This window comes from Anas acuta, chromosome 3 (assembly GCF_963932015.1).
Source record: "Anas acuta chromosome 3, bAnaAcu1.1, whole genome shotgun sequence".
NCBI classification, from domain to species: domain Eukaryota; kingdom Metazoa; phylum Chordata; class Aves; order Anseriformes; family Anatidae; genus Anas; species Anas acuta.
Window position 1 is genome coordinate 81,237,648 of NC_088981.1, and position 13,289 is coordinate 81,250,936.

The 13,289-nt window shown below is 46.4% G+C and overlaps 1 protein-coding gene across 3 annotated transcripts in view; it reads right to left on the bottom strand.

Moving 5' to 3' along the window:
* HTR1E (5-hydroxytryptamine receptor 1E) overlaps positions 1–13,051 on the bottom strand; it is a 34,426-nt gene extending 21,375 nt beyond the window's left edge. For all 3 annotated transcript variants that reach the window (XM_068678032.1, XM_068678031.1, XM_068678030.1), the window contains exon 1: positions 12,577–13,051. The gene's annotated coding sequence lies outside the window, so the exon portion shown is untranslated. The remainder of the gene's footprint in view (positions 1–12,576) is intronic.
* Between the last annotated feature and the right edge of the window lie 238 nt (positions 13,052–13,289).

The window sequence follows — 13,289 nt, forward strand, 5'->3', positions numbered from 1 at the left end:
CAGTCTGGTTTGCAGGGGTGGTCAGCATGTGTGGGTCACTGCCTAAATTGCTCCCTCTGTATGGTGATAATAACTGACGACTGCTTGTTAGGTGGTCTGGGATCAAGTCACCCTTTAGTGGAGTGCCTGGTCTCTGACACACCACAGACTTCAGCGGATGGGTGAAATTATCCTTTGGGTGCCTCAGGTCTGATCAGAGCCCCATCAGATACTGCTAGTTCCTTGTGACTCTGCAGGGAGACATTAGCACACTACAAAATTTACTCTTAAGATATAGTTATGCCTTAGGGCTGTCCTATTTAGTTCCCCGTGAATCACCCTCCAAAACCATCAGCCAACATCCAGCATGGGTGAAGGCTCAGGGGCTAGGGCCATGAGCCAAGCCTGCAAGGTGCTGCCCTAACAGGTACAAGACCTGGCCCTTTCCCTGAGACCTTACAGTTCTGGGTGCGCTTGCCTTAGGAGCAAAAGGGGAGCTAAATCAGGCCCCTCTAAGACACTTCTTGCTTTAATTGTATTTGCACAGGAATAAAATCGAGCAGAAGGAAAACTCCACTATCATCAGCACAGTTTGACATTCCCAGTGCATTAGCACATGAAATGATCTGGTGACAGAGTAAATAAGACTTGAATTACTGTTAAAAAGCTTTTGCAACAAATGCTAAGATGCTTCCATCTCAATGGTGACCTGTAATTGTTAACAATTTGCAAAGAGAACCACATAAATGAAGATGAGGTTTGCAATGCTATTATTACAAATGCTTCAAATAATCAAGTTAAAGTACTCAGCACAACTGACTTCAAAAATGCCTTTTCATTTCCAGCTAAGGCCCTGTGACAACTGGGCTGGCTGGGTGCTGGCAGCCAGCAGCAAATGTCTCTGCGGGAGCCCTCTGTGCTTTTGCACAGCTTGCACAGCTTCCCTGCTGAGCTCAACAGTTCTTGTGAGTCCCTCGGAGATGCCCAATGCCTTAACCCTTCTGAACATCCCCTGCTCTGAAGCTGGATGTCACACCGGGTGATGCTGGTTTGAGACAGCTGCTGCAGTCAGGTCTGCTGGCAACAGCACATGCTTGTCCCGTTGCATTCTGGATGAGGGTTTCAACATCTTGATGGGATTTTAAATAGCTTTTATTGCAGCCTCATATTATACCCACCACAGCCAGCGATTTATTTAATTTAGAACAGCTTTATTCGGAGATGTTTACCCACAGAGTGTCCCAATCTGGCGGCGCAGGAAAGGAGGTCACTTACAATTTATTTAATTCTTTTTCTGTTTATTTTCAGCAGTCCTCTATTCAAAATAACTTGGAGCTGTGCACAGAGGCTGATTATCAAACCTATGTAGGAGATGCAGCCACCCAGCTGTACATCTAAGTCTTCTCAACTGTGTTTCAACAGCCTCTAACACATGATGCTAAATTGGAGACAGGACTTTGGGTGATAGATGGGGAAATGGAAGAACAAGCAATTAAACACAGGTAGGACTTGCACAGGTCAACCCAGGGCAACCCAGGGCTGTGGGGTTGCACTATGAGTGGTGGCACGGAGAAAGGATCTCCTTGGCCTGAGAAAACCAAATAGCATAGGCTGTTCCAGGCTTTATTAAACTCTCAAAGAAGTGTGTGCCAGGACAGCAGCTCAGCTCTTAAAAATACAGCATATTTTTCACCTGAGCACTTTTGCATTTGCCTGTTTTACACATGAATGGATGGCACACTCTACTTTTGGAAGAATTGCCTTGACGTAAAGGAACAGAGACCCAGGGCTGACACAATTTCTTATTAAGGTGAAATCCACACCATGGAGCTATCCTTTCTCCCCCAAAACCCAGCCTCACAGATTATTTTGACATGTTTTCCCCACCCTGAGGATTTTAACTTCAGTTGTAACACTACCTTTTAATTTGGAAACATTGCTGCTTTTCTCTGCAGACTCCTGCCAAAAATACAGGCGGTGGAGGTTGGGTGGGGGGGTGGTGAAGAAGGAAGAGCTGATTTCTAGACACTTGAGAGTACTGGGATTGTTCACGTGCTGAAGTCAATGCGAGCAATATCAGCTGATAAGTGGGAGGCTGAAATGTTAAAAATCTCAATGCAGCAAGACAACAGTTTTAAGAGGCCTTCTCTCTTCCGATTACTACTGAAAAAGGATGATATTACAATGAACCTTGTTAAGACGTAATATTCCCACTGGAGAATAAGTGATGCTGAGCTAGTGTCAAATTGAAGATCTGAAAGGGACTAATTACTTTTTCTGCAAGGAAGAACTTTCCATTTTGTCACTGCTTCGATACCTGAGCAATTCCATTAATCTCAGATGTCTGAATCCCAGCTCCCGTGCTTAATTTCTGCTGGGAATTGAGGGAAATCGCAAAAACAGCCAAGCCAGAGCTTACAGTAACTGGATTTGATGTCCTTTAATCAGAAGAAGGTGTCAGATTGTCACTCTGGATGATTTCTTTAAATTCATTGTTAAGGAGCATACAAGGTAGAAGAAGGTGAGTCCATCCTTGTCTTGGTCATAGGAAACCATTCCTGGTACTTCTTCATCCCCTGCCTATGAGCACTTCCATGGCTAACATCTCCTCTTAGTGTCAGCAGTCTGATGCCCCAGTGGGTTGCCACACCAGCTGGAAACAACAGCACACAGTGCATCCCTCCTCCCAGCAAGCAGGGTGTCTCCCTGTGGGTGCTGGTTTGGGTATGCACTGCTGGGATGGGGAGCAAGGATCCTGCAGTGTGTGTCTTCCCTGATTATCTTGCAAAGAATGAGAGAGAAGTTGGATGAACAGTTTCCAGACAACATGCCACTCAGCGAGAATTTTGCCAGACTGTTTAAAATCAGCACGATGAAATAAGTTTAATTGCTAAGAGCTTGGAGGAGGGACATTAAACAACATTTCATTATTCTCCACAATAAAGTGAGAGTTTTGCTAGCCTCCTTGAAGAGCATGAAGATGCCACTTATGTGATGCTTTAAAAATCCAGGAGCTAAATCACATTAGAAGTATCATGCTGGAAGGGAGCTCAGGAGATGATGTGCCCCAGCTCCTCCATGAGACAGGGTTATCCAGAGCAGCCCTAGTGTGGGAATGCAGTGCTGTGTTAGCCCATGTCTTCTTTTACCCAGTGCTGGGCTGTCAGGTCCAGTGCACATGGTGGTAAGTGGCCCTCCTGCTTGTCTGCAAAGAGTGACCAGGCACCACAGGACTAGGGGAAAATGAAAAAGATCCCACTTTACCAATACTGGGGCAATTCAAAGTCCCACCAAAGTTAGAAATCTGTAAAGGGGGGTGGAAAAGCAGAACAGATTTAGATTTGCACTCTCTCTTGGCATCCTGGAAATACTGCTCTGAGGCACCTAGGGAGTAGAAGAGGGCTGGTCCAACTGAAGGTCACCAGCAAAAGCTACCAAACCCGGACCCTTTCCTTGGGTGTAGACCCAGAAGCAATTTGAACAAGAGAAACACTTTAAAGTAACTAGAGAAAAGAGGTGCTCTGGACAACAGAGCCCACATTTGAGCCCTATCAGAACCAGGAGAAAGGGCTTTCTCCTCAGCAAGGTTACGTTTGGAATGAGATATCAGGAAAATGCAACTTTTTTGGTGCCATAGGAAGCATATGTATTTGCCTGGATGACATTGGTTTGGCAAAAGAGCCTACAGATGACTCTCTGGAGGTCTCTACATGATCAGAGGTGCTTTGATTCTTTCCAGAGTTGCTGGCTATGTCCACACCTACTTGTGAATTCAGTGCAAAGGGTAATGCACCTGGGGACAAGTGTTGGCACAAGAAGGTTAACAGTAGAGGTAGGCAACTGTTTCAACATACCTGTCCAGATAGATAAGGAAGGACTGAAAGTGCCCTGGAAATGCCTTCAAGGTAAATTTATGCCTAAACAAGCTGTCAAAATAAGCAACATGGGATGCTTTTTTGTAGCACACCTGACAGGTTCAAAACAGAAATTTAATACAAATTTTGAGAGGACAAAGAAACTAGGTTAAGAGACACCATTTCTGAGATCCACTAGTAGTCAGCTGTCCAGGGATGTTTCTAAAGACAAAGTTGGTTCAACAAGAAACAAAGACTAGATCTCTGTGTGCTGGTGCTTCAGTACAGAGTCAGATGCACGGAATCATCAAGGAAAGGTTGGCAATTTAATTCCATCATATTAGGGATGAGTAGATGGATAGGATGCAGCACCTATCAGTGGGCATAGCTTGTTGACAAATTTCTTCTCATCTTCTGGCTTCACTGTCCAAGGCAGGCTTTTATACGCATTGTACATTTCAAGCACTTTTGACACCCTAGCATCTCCTTTTTTTTTTTTTTTTTTTAATAATATATCTCTATCTGCCAAAAAAACATTCCAGCATAATTGAAAATTCAGAATGATTGATTTTCAGGACCATTTTCAAGATCACGCAGTATTGCTCAGCCTTGTGCTGCAACAGTTTCAACCACATACGCAAGAATTCTTGCCTCATGGAACATCTTAAACTGTTCTATCTAATATGGCCCCAAATTAGATCAGTGTTGGTACTGCTGTACTAGATAGTGAAATTATTTAAATGCTGTTACCTGAAAATGTCCATTAAGATATTTATTGTTGAATGAACAATGTAAAATCATTATGTATAAATAGTCAAAATAAAATTACTTGCATTCTTTGCCTGTTAAAGAAGATATTTTTAAAAAACAGTTCCAGAGAGAAAGCGTATTTTTCTGAAAATAGACTATCATATCAACAATACCAGGAAATAAATACAGAAGTAAGAGAGATATTACATGCAGCCAAAATATAATGTAAGAAAGAACTACAATATATATTTTTTCTCTCGAACCATTCCCACTGTGTGCCTGGGTAGAAAACAATAGCTCGGTTATGAAATAATGGAAATTTTATCCATGTAAATGCCACCCTCACATTAAAATCATCACACAACTCACAGTCTGCTGCCTGCAAGCTTCTCAGGTAGAAAGCTAGCAATAAATAGGGACTACTTTGCTATGGCTCTTAACCTCACAGGAACATCTTATAAAATGATTGTTTAGAATGTGCTGTACACTATCAAACAACAAAAAAAGAGAAGATCAAATTAGGCTGCCCTGTAAAAATTAAACCAAGAGAAGAGGTAAGTGCCAGCCTCTGTATTTTTATCCTACTTTTATGGTTACATTTGAAGTCCAAGCACCAAATGCTGTATGGTAGCAACTCTACTGCTTGCTCCTTGCTGTTGTGCTCCATGCTTGTGGCACAGGAGCTGGTCACAACCCAGGGCGCTCAGAAAGCATAGAAGGAAGATGCAGCTTGATTTCATTCATTTTGGGAAGCTGTTTTAGTCAAGGATGCAAACCCTCAGTTTGATGCACATCAGCTGGCTCTGGCTGCTCAGGAACCACCCTTGCAATCCCCACACTTTTCCAGTGTGGGGATTCCCACTCCTCTGGTGCCCAGACAAAAGTACCAGCAAGGGACAGCCAGGACAGATAAAACCCTGGAAAATCTTCTTCACATATGAATAGGTTAGGAAGGAACTTGTCTTGGCTATATTCACATCTGCTGAATTCCCCAAAGGATAGAGAAAACAGGATAATAGCATAAATAATGGGTTCCTTAAGAAAACTCCCTCAGCAAACAAAAGAAATTGGACTTCAGAAAAGCCAACTCTTACACAAAGCGTGGAAGACATTGAAGTAATATTTTCTCCCTTATCTGACAGTATATTAATAATTTATTTATGTTCTTAGCAGTTCCCAGACATCGACTGGCTCCAGTGAAGTCTGTGATGCCTAAGGGATGTGGATGAAACCCCAAAGCACATGCAGTGATTGGACCAAGTCCTTGTTTCTCCCCTGGACCTGGCGTCTGGACTTGCCCACACTCTAGATTTAAGCTTTCCCGGTAATGCAAAGCAGTGCTGTTATAATAGTAAGCTATCATAACACAAGAACCTCAGCCTCTGCTCCCCCCCTGAACTTGGCTGTCCCTAGGGCTTGGCCAGGACTTTCTCACCTCATTTCTGCACTCCTTCATTTGGCTGCACATCAGCAGTGTTAGGCAGGGTTCTCTGCTAGCACTTATTAACAGGAACACTTAGCAGAAAAGGCACCAGAGTAAGTTTCCAAACACCCATGAGATGCTCTTTGACAGCACAATGCTATGGGCCCGAGCTGAAAAAGTTGCAAACACCTCTACCAGTAAATCCAAATACACTTATCTCTTGCCTAGCCACAGTTTGCTTCAAAGGCGGCTGTGCACAAACCCTTTGTGTATGGCTGATCTGGTTTTATTTATGATTTAATTTTTCCTCCTGTATCAGATACTTCAGACATTTCCCTTTTTTGCTATTTTTTTTAGCAAAGTGCTTGAAAATAGTTCTTCTATCATCAGGTAGTTGTGAAAATATGCATCCTTTATGTTTTTAGCATGTTTTTCCCTTTAACAGCTTAGTATGTATGTTAGATCATAAGCCAGAGCCTATAAGGAACTATTTATGCTAAATACTGTATCTTGTTCAAAGTGACAATTGAGCAGTGCTGTCATTAAAAAGTGTTAAATCTGGCACCCGTTGCTATCAGTGGAAGATTTCTCCCTGTTTTGCTAATGCTTTGGTGCCTACAGAAGTGAAAGCTTGCCTCAGGCTTTTCAGGACACAGACCTTCACAACCAACAGGTGAAACGCAGGCCCTGTCCCACTTCTTTAACAATAACGTAAAAATTACAATCCCTGAAGCCTGGCTCCAAACATCTCCACAAGTGGGAGCAGTTGAAGCCCTACCCCATCCTCCCAAACCCAGCTGTGGTCACAGCATTTTGGACTCCCCGGCCCAGCTCAGCTCAGCCAGGCAGCGCAGGCCAACCATGGGAGACTTCCTCATAGTGGGCTCCAGGCTTAAATTATAGTGCTTTGGGGATTTCTTGTGCTACAGTAAGAATTTCCTATTTCTTCCTTTCACGTTGTTTTCTTCTCTTCTGTAAGAGGGGGGCTTTTCCTTCTGTGGCCACGCGTTACCTGACACAAGTGGATAACACTCCTCCTCCCTGTGTCTGCCGAGGGCCCACGGGAGGTATGCAAGCATGGGCATGACGATCGCTGCTTTTCAGAGGAACATTGTGTGTTTTAATGGCCTGAAATCCCTCCTAAGGCTCAACCAGCAGGCACAGTGGGAGATGCAGCCCAGAGAAAGGCTGGTACATGCACTGCAAGGATGTGCACTTATAACCCCTCAGGCGAGCGGTTCCTTCCTACCAGGGTGTACTGCATACCATGTCAAACTATTCAGGAGTTTCTGGTTTTTGTTTCAGCTCAGGGATCAAGACCTGTGTCAATTCATGCTTTTAATTCAGCAAGACAATGCTCAGCATAATTTGATTTTTAGCTGTCTTCCAGCGTTGAATTTACACTCACGCTGTACAAAGCCCCAGCCGGCAGCTTCATCAAATATTTACAGCTCCGTGAGGCCTCTTAACTAGTCTGTGCTCTCCTATGAAATGCAACAGCAACAAAACCATTAGTCGTGGCAAAAAGAGAAAGGTGGACACTTGATGTGCACAACTCATGAAGGCGTGAATTGCATGGATGCCTGCCTGAGCATCGCAATGAGCTACCTCGAGCAGAGAGGATGCACCCAGCCGGACCACTTCATCCTGCAAAGGGCAGGCACGTGCTGCTCTGACCCCCAGAAGTTTGGAATCATTGGCTGGAAAATACCTGCTAAAGAAACACTGTATGCTCCTGTTTGTGTGAACCTTACCAGACCTTGCTCTTAGTTTCCAAATTGGGTGCTGATTACTGAACCTGCCCTATTTCAACAGCATGAGAAGCACTTTGTAACTTAATTCTGTGTTATAATGAAGTGTCTCAGTATATGGATCAAGATTAATTTATTGGCTGTATAAATATGTGTGAATCATGCCCATGTATTACTGTCACCCACTCCCATGATTGGTCTTGCTGAGCATTCACCTCTGGTTTTGTGCGAAGGACTGAGGATGTGAAGTTAAAGCACAGCATGGATATTAAGTTTCATGCAAAACTTCACACATACGAGGAGGAATGATATCACTAAAGCACTCCTGCAAGAACACAGTGGTGTTGATATGAAGCTGTCCATTTCAAAATTAAGGTATCACACATTTGACTGGCAGTTGCTGCATGTTTGCAACTCAGGGAGACGTGGTTACAGTTAGGCTGTCTACAGAGCTCTCTTTAGGAGAAAACTGAAAGATTTTCATCAAGAAAACACTTGAAGCAAGGCACAAAACATTCAATTCTGTGAAACACAGAATAGTGGAATTATACTGGCAATTTACATGTGAGCTCTGAGTCAGTGCTTTCAGGCAGGCAGTAATTCCACATAAGCATCCCTGATGAAACAGGATCATAAATCTCTTTCTGAATGGTATCTTTCAACTGATGTGCTCGGCTTCAATCTCTTCTCCTACAGGAAAGACACTCAGAGACAGAATAAGAACGGGACCCAACCCACAGAGCACGTTTCAAGAGTGTTTTGCTACGTTGGCCCCCACTTGCATGCTTTTCTTTATTAAAAGCTAGTCTGAACTGATCCCTCGATATTTCAAAACACAAAGAAAAGAGAAAGAATATGTAATGTAACAACTGCTGTCTGTGATAGCAGATAGCCTGGCCTGCTTGGAAAAAAAAGTACATCAGAACCAGTAGTAACTTAATGGGAAAAGCTGTCTAATTTAGCTTGTGGAGAGGAGTAAGTTTAGCTGAAAATAAACAAATGTGTAGGTTGTTAGTTCCATAAATGTATTTTTTTTTTCGTTTGCTGATTGTATTGTAAATGTAAAACAAAACCTGCTTCCCAAACAGAGAAAAAAGGCAGACGTGGAACCGGGCAGTGTATTTGGACTGGACTGGAGTGCAGAACTGACACCGCATGGGGAATGGCAAGGGGCCCAAAGACATGAAAAGGGTGTCTGGAAGGACAGGACAGGGTCAGAGGGCTCAGGTGGCCACGCTGGGGAGAGCAGCTGTCCGACCCAGGGGACCAGGTAGTTGCTGCTCATCCCCTCCAAACAGAGCCCATCTCATCTGAGACGTGGATTCAGGAATGGGAGGCCTTCCTGGGCTTCTTTGACTTCAGCATAAACTGATAAATCAACTAATGGAGTAATTAGAAGCAGTCAGCACGATATCCCTTCAAGGACATCCAAACCTGGGAAGTCTTAAAGGCACAGAAGGAGAGCTGCATTGTCCTGGAGAGTGCCTGGTAATGGGTGGGAGCTTGTGGGTGGTGGACGGGTGGTGGGGCCAGGAGGAGCTTTCCCTGTGATCTGGGGGGAGAAGGCAGATGTGGTGCAGGCCAAGAAGCTGCCAGCTGGGACAAAGAGTCCACCCAGCAGAGGCCACAGAGGGGGAACTGGAGCTCAGAAAGCCCCAGGCAACAACCACAGCTTTTGTGAGTGCCATGTGTCAGACCGTGGCTCACCTTTTAAAGGACAGCCCTACTTTTGGCATTTTGGCCCCCTGTGCTCATGCTGGCTGTGAAGGAACATCAATGAAAATTGTTAATTACCCGTGAGCAGACATTAGATATTGGGGCTGATCAATGTGCTTCTGGGGTTACCAAGTGATTTACAGCCCCAAACAGTTCTACTCAACCTGACTTTGCTGACTGTAGGACTAAGAAAAGATCTTCCTTTGTTGCAGTGGATTCTTGTCACCTGTGCCCAGTCCCACCTAAGGCCAGGATGTCTTACAACCTCCTGTGACTCTTGCAGGGCTGCTGAGTGCCCCAGCCCGGGCCTCATGGCCAAGTGCTCCTGTTAGGACCTCAACAGCACTGAGCTGCAGGACCTAAGCCCTTCACATGCTTTGTAAGGTCAAATCCTACAAGCTCCCTTGTGCAGCCCTGTGAGATACCTCCCATGTGAGAGTGCGATGCAGTCATCTGAGAATACTACCCCTGAGAGCTGCTTCCCCTCCTGTAGCTGTGCAGTTGATTATTCTCAGCTCAGAGCAGTACTTCCTACTTGGCCTTCTGCTTATCGCATCTCCAGTTCATCTCAGCCGCATTTAAATGCTGACCTCACTTGCCTCTGCCAAATTCTCCACCCCAACCTCCCCCACAAACCCCACACTTCTTACTGCCCCAGCCATCAAGAGCACCAAATTAGCTACAAGGGGAGGTTCAGAAGGGCTAATTCACTGGCTGCTTGCAGAACTAAAACCCGTGCAGGTGGTCAACCTCACAAAGGCCAAACCCATTGAATTCATGAGGGCTGCTCGCAAGCAGGCATATTTACATGCTTGAGTGTGCGGACAAGAGGTGCCAGGCTGTTTAATATACTGGTCACTCGATTAAAAAGAACCGGCATAATATTTTCCGTCAAGATAGGCCAGGGATTAGTTTGACAGACTTAATGTAATTACGCGGAGATGAGTTTGGCCTGGTGACCTTTTTCTTTATCATCGTGTCTTCCCAGTGTTTGATCAATGACTTCAAATAGCTTTGAACTGATTTAAGGCTTTTCTCACTGTTTGCTTTGAGATCTTGTTCTCCATTTTTAATAAACAAGACTGCTCCCTTTTTTGTTCTGGAAGGGACCCTCATGTCTTAAACATATCAGTCTTGCAGGGAGGTTATGGCTAAATCCGAACCCCTCAGCCAGAAGAGCTGCAATTGCCAGGTTCCCCTTCTACATCCTCATGCGATTGCCTGGATATGATTCTAGGGTCAGGAAAACACGAGATTTAAAACAAATATCCACTGTCCTTAGGTGGCCACTTGGTGAAGCTGGTGGTAAAGCTTCAAGGCTTCAACAGCACCAGGCTCAAGCTCAGAGCTGCTGAACCAACACTGCCTCTGCTGTGCCGAAGCTGTTATAATAGCAGTACAAGCAGAAGTGCTTCAGAACTTTTCTTGGAGCTTTTAAGTACAAATGCAGGCATGTTTATCTACTTTCAGGAAAAAAAAAAAAAAAAAAGCTACTTGAGGGTACAGATGGTTTCAGCATGTGCAGGACTTCTTCAGAAGGGGAAAAAATGGAACAGTTAAGCACAATTTTCTCTAATTTTTAAAGGAATCAAAGCGTTCCTTGCAGAAGAATCAAGCTATTTAGAATAACTCTTTGGACATCTTAATTATGTAATGTTCTCTTTTTTTTTTTTAATGCTTGAAAGTGCTTTGGTTCCTGACAATCACCTATGTGTTCAGTGATTGTAAAATAATTGCAGATCATCGTTTTACCGAATGAGAGATTCTTTTTTATTTATTTATTTTTATTTTTTTTTAAAGTTGGATGGCTCATGTAAGAGCTGCCCTCCTAGGTCTCGAAGTTTGTGAGAGGACTGAACTGCAAAGACAGGCTACAGGCAGCTCATGATCACAGAGGGCTACTGGCTCCTATGAGCTTGTTGTCTGCATTTCCAGGAAAAAACCCAAGGCACTGGTGATTTCCTAGCTCCTGCACAGGGGGGCTGGTACTGCCGTTCAGTCCATGCTTCCCTGACTCAGTCTGCACTGAACTCCTGAACGAGCTTGATTCATCCAAGCAAATTTTTTTCGAACAGGACTTAAGCCTTGGTTTGGGAAAGCACAAAAGCACATGTTCGCCTTGAGCCACTGAGCAATTCCACTGAAGCCAACAGCACCTAAGCCCTCACCAGCATTAAACATGGGCTTTGCTGGCCAGAAGCCATACGTACATGTTTCTGTAAGGGAAAGTAGTGCAGTTCTCATACCATAAGTTGCAATATTTGATGGTGCTTTTTTTTTTCTTTCACCTGGAGCCCTGGGTTTTTGGAGTGTATGGGTGCATACCCATTCCAGCTTTGTTCTTTTAAAACTGAAAATTTCTGCGCTGTTTCACGAGGATTCCCAACCAGCAGAAAATATAAAAATGCAGATGAAATGCCCTGTGCTTTCAACAGCTGGATATTTAGAGGGGGTGTGGACCCGAATCAAGGCTTTTGAGCATGAGGTTAATGGCAAACACTAAAACAAATGAGCTCTGTTCTCTGCCCTGTACAGTCTCTCTCTACACACACTCAAGGACCCCGACCCTGTCTGTGACCAAGGGAAGATCCCTGCTCCACCTGCTGCACATCTAGGGCCACGGGGACTAACAGGTAGGCAGGCAGCCCAGTATTTCACTTTCCTGGAGCTCCGGCCCCGAAGTGAGGAGCCCGATGCCCCTTGCTCAGCACCGGGAACCACCGACACTTCCCATGCCCTGCGCATCTCCCAGCCGCTCAGCCCCCAGCCGCGGGTGCCAGGGCAGGGAGCTGCCCTTTCCACGCACTGAAAGAAAAGGGAGATGCACCTCAGAGACGGGCTCACAGCACCGCAGACAACGAGCAGGGACGCCCGGACAGCCCAACAGAAGCAGCGCTGGGTACCGAGGATGCTCTGCGGGATGCTCACCCCATGCCGGCACCCCAATGGGAACCGTCTCAAGCCCACGGAGGAAAACTCGGCAATAAGTACGCTGTCGGGAGGGGGCTGTTCCCCTGCGGTGCCCCATGGACACCCCACAACCTCCCACCCCAACACCCCCGGGCACCCCACAACCTCCCACCCCTGCACCCCGGGCACTCACCTGCGCTCCGGCGGCAGCCGCTCCGCTCCCCCCGTGCTCGGGGGTCTCTCCCGGAGGGGAGGGGGGATATTTTGGGGGGGACAGGCGGGGTGGGCTGTCCCCCCTCTTGCCCTCAGCCCGGCAGCCGCGAGTGCGGCGCAGCCCCCCCGGCGGTGGGGATTTATCGGCGGGCGGAGGAGGGGGCCGGCACGGCCGCTTTGGGGCGGGGGGATGCGGGGAGGGGGCCGGGCTGCGGGGAGCCTGCGGCGGCTCCGCACCCGCTCCGCACCCGCTCCGCACCCGCTGCGCTCCGCCGGGGGCACGGCGCCGCCCCCGAGCCCCTCCGTGCCCACCAGGGGGCACCGCCGCCTGCTGCCGGGGCTGGGGTCGCGGGGAGCTCGCCGGGCAGCAGGGGGGGGGAGAGCGGCGATAGCATCCCCCCCCCGGGGGTGGAGAGAGGCTTGGGTGCCGTGGGGTTTTGGGGAGGGTTCCAAAGAGAGCCGAGGTGAAGGCACCTCTGCTTTGCCTAAGGAAGTTGTCTCTATCCGGGGATCGTGTCATTTCCCACGGCTTGTGAAATATTTATATATATATATTATTATTTTTTTTGAATGTGGAGTGGCGCTGATTTAAAACCCAATTCACAAAGCCTCTGTTCCCGTCTCTCCTGCTTTACCTCGGGAGGTCTTCTGCTCCGCTGCTTTCTGGTGAAACGTGTCCGAGGCTGCTGGAGG